The sequence below is a fragment of the Rhincodon typus genome, chromosome 1, assembly GCF_021869965.1.
Source record: "Rhincodon typus isolate 14 chromosome 1, sRhiTyp1.1, whole genome shotgun sequence".
NCBI lineage: Eukaryota > Metazoa > Chordata > Chondrichthyes > Orectolobiformes > Rhincodontidae > Rhincodon > Rhincodon typus.
In genome coordinates this window covers 57416276-57420069 of record NC_063332.1, presented here as the reverse complement: position 1 = coordinate 57420069, position 3794 = coordinate 57416276, and positions in this window count along the sequence as shown.

Sequence of the window (3794 nt, the reverse complement as noted above, 5' to 3'; positions counted from 1 at the left end):
CATAGAAGAAAGGGTCTTTGCTTGAGGCATTCTGAAGCATGATCCGGTGGCATGGTCATCAAAGGGCAATTCAGGGATGCTCAATAATCCTTCATTATGGACAATTACAGTATAAAAGCCATATGTTGGGCTGACCATATGTTGTAAAGGTGCAAACATCTGCTGCCTATGCAAAGAAATACCAGATATAATGGATTATATTGCAGGAGCTGGAGACTGGATAGGCATTGTTACAAGCTTTGGTTCTTGCTTTAGATATTCTTGCCTCTCGTGAGGCTAACCTCTTTTGTGAATTGTTCAAGTGTCTTACACTGATTATATGATATTGTATGATGTATCAAGAGAACTTCCTTATGATTCAGAAATAATAAACTGGGGTCACATGTAAAGATTAAGTAGTAACATACAGTGACTGGTTGAGAGCAAGTTAGTTTAACTAATTTGGTTTAGTTTTTAGATGAGGTAATGTGAGGGATGATGAGGGTTATGTAGTTGACGTGATGTGTATGAACTGGCAAAACAGTTCATAAAATGCCATATAAGAGATTTGTCAGTAAAATTGAAGCTCATAGAATGAAAGAGGTTCTAACAGCAGTTCACAGATTTAGCTGAGAGACAGCAAACAGAAAATAATGGTATTTTGGACTGGATGACAGTTTATAATGGGTTTCTCCAGGGATCAATGTTAATAGCCATGCTTTTCTTAGTCTTTATCAATGACCTAAGCTTAAGTGAGCATGGCACAATTGTAAATTCTGCATTTGATACAAGCTTGTAAGTATTATAAACTGTTTAGAGGACTTAGGTGGGGCACTACTGATATGAAATAACATGTGTTTACTTTCGAAATCCAGACAACCCACATGGAATATAGAGATCCAAGTGCATTGGAAATACTATTTTAATCAAGAAACAATGAAATTCAGTAAAGCATCAAGAAATTTCCGTCTCTTGTTTTACTTACGCTTCCATGATAAGTTCACATGGTGACAGATGAAAGCTTGCCTACAACCATACAGCTTAAAATCAAACCATGTCCAAGACATTAGAGTTCACAAGGAAATTGGGGCAGGACTGATACACATAATGGTAAGGTCCAGGGGAGTGTTGCTGAACAAAGAGACCTTGGTGTGCAGGTTCATAGTTCCTTGAAAGCAGAGTCGCAGGTAGATAGGGTGGTGAAGAAGGCATTTGGTACACTTGCCTTTATTGGTCAGTGCATTGAGTATAGGAGTTAGGAGGTCATGTTGTGGCTGTACAGGACATTGGTTGGACCATTTTTAGAATACTGCCTTCAATTCGTGTTTCCCTGTTATAGGAGGCAATGGCCTAGTGGTATTATTACTGGACTATTAATCCAGAAACCTAGATAATGTCCTGGGAACCTGCGTTCGAATCCCACCATGGTAGAATTTGAATTCAATAAATATCTGGAATTAAGAATCTAATGATGATTGTAAATCCATTGCTGATTGTCGGAAGAAAATCTGTCTGGTTCACTAACGCCCTTTACTACCCTTTCTATCTGCAACTCTGTTTTCAAGGAATTGTGAACCTGCACTCTAAGGTCTGGCCTACAAGTGACTCCGGACCCACAGCAATGTAGTTGACTCTTAACTGCCCTCTGGGCAATTAGGGATGGGCAATAAGAGCTGGCCTAGCCAGTGACTCCCTCATCCCATGAACAAATAAAGGAATAATGGAAGAACGTTGTGAAGCTTGAAAGGGTTCAGAGAAGATTTACAAGGCTGTTGTTAGGTGTGGAGGGTTTGAGCTATAGGGAGAGGCAGAATAGGCTGGGGCTATTTTCCCTGGAGCATCAGAGGCTACAGGGAGACCTTATAGAAGTTTATAAAAACATGAGGGGCATGGATAGGATGAATAGTCAAAGTCTTTTTCCCAGGCTAGGGGAGTCCAAAACTAGAGGGCATAGGTTTGAGGTGAGAGGGGAAAGAATTAATAGGGACCTGTGGGGAACGTTTTCACACAGAGAGTGGTGCATGCTGGAATGAGCTGCCAGAGGAATTGTTGGACGTTGGTACAATTACCACATTTAAAAGGCATCTGGGTGGATATGCAAATAGGAAGGGTTTAGAGGGATTTGGGCCAAATGCTAGAAAATGGGACTAGATTAATTTAGTATATCTGGTCGGCATGGAGAAGTTGGACCAAAGGGTTTGTTCCGTGCTGTACATCACTATGATTCTATGACACTATAACTGTATATTAACTGCAGTCTTTGTGCAAAAAGGCAAAGAAAGCAGCATGGACTGATAACAGCAGGGATAGTAAAAGCTTTTCTCTCCTCTCTCTCTCTTTTTAATCAGAATTTTGGACACCAGTAATGTTGAAAAAGCAACTTGAGGGAAATAAAGCAATATTCCCCATTCCTTGGGAAACAGAACAACACCAATCAGTTGCGATTCAGGTTTCATTTTTGTGACTGCAATTGCCTGTACTTTCCTGTCTGTACTGGACATCCCTCCTCCTCCTCCTCCCAGTCCACCAATTCCTTTGGAAAATTTATTACCTGTGTGTGTTTGTTTGTATGTATTTGATTACACATTTTCTTACTTTTCTCAAGTTTAGTAGGTAATAAAATTTATTCTTCTCTCAAGAAAACTTTGGAATTGCCTCTCCTTCATCTTTAACCAATCTAGAGAGGTTTGATTGAAAAGTGATAGGTATGTGCTAAAAATAGAAATAAAAATATTTGCTGAAACCAACCAAGAGGTGGTTAAAAAGTGAAAACCCACTCACCACACCTCACTGCTCATCATAAGGTAGAAAAGGTTTAGAAGAATGATTTTGTGGATTTGAGACGTCATCTACCTTGATAGATTGCCAAAGGTAGGGTTGTTCTCCTTCAAGAAGAAAAAGTTGAGAGGAGACTTGACAGAAATGTTCAAGACATTGGAATAGAGTGGATAGGGACAAATAGTTCCCTTTGGTGGCAGAGATGAGAGCCAGAAAGTGATAATTTAGGAAGCAGAAGAAGTAGAGGCAGCTAGAGGAAAATCTTGTTAATGGTGCAAATGGGAACGGAATGCCCTGATTGTGGTGTGAATACTTACAGGGATCTGGGAGAAACCAAAAATGGCGGAGGAAGCCAAAATAACTACCAAAGATGGGGAGAAGTGGTGTTTTCTTTTTCTTATTCTTTTTTGGGATGTGAGTGCTGCTGATAAGGCTCATCCCTGAACGATCTCAGGAGGAATTCGTTATTGTGCTTTTGATCTGTTTCCAACAACCAACCCAATGGTCAGCCTGGCAGGGAAGGAACGACTGCAGCGGCAGGCTGCAGCCAAGGTCCCTGAGTGACAAGCCTGCCCCACCATTCAATACAATCATGGCTGATCAAATACTTCAATCCTTTTTATTCACCACATCCCCTGCACACCACTGACACTCAGAAATCTAGCAACCTCAATGTAAACATACTCAAAGACTGAGGTCCCACAGCCCTCTGGATTGTTTGGCAAAATAGGATGTAGAATATTAATAAGGTGAGTTGTGGCATTGATAAGGTGTTTAACAAGCTATAATCCCATTTAATTGGCAACTCACTGCTGCCTAATGAGATACTCACCAAGCTGCTTGGCAAAAGCCATAAAAGGTGGAGAGAGATGATCTCTCATATCGAGATAGGCTTAATGGACTTCACACTCAGTTCTACCATAAATCTTTCCATAGTCTACGTCATTCAGACCCCGAGATAACAAGGTGTAGAGCTGGATGAACACAGCAGGCCAAGCAGCATCGGAGGAGCAGGAAGGCTGACGTTTTGGGCCTAG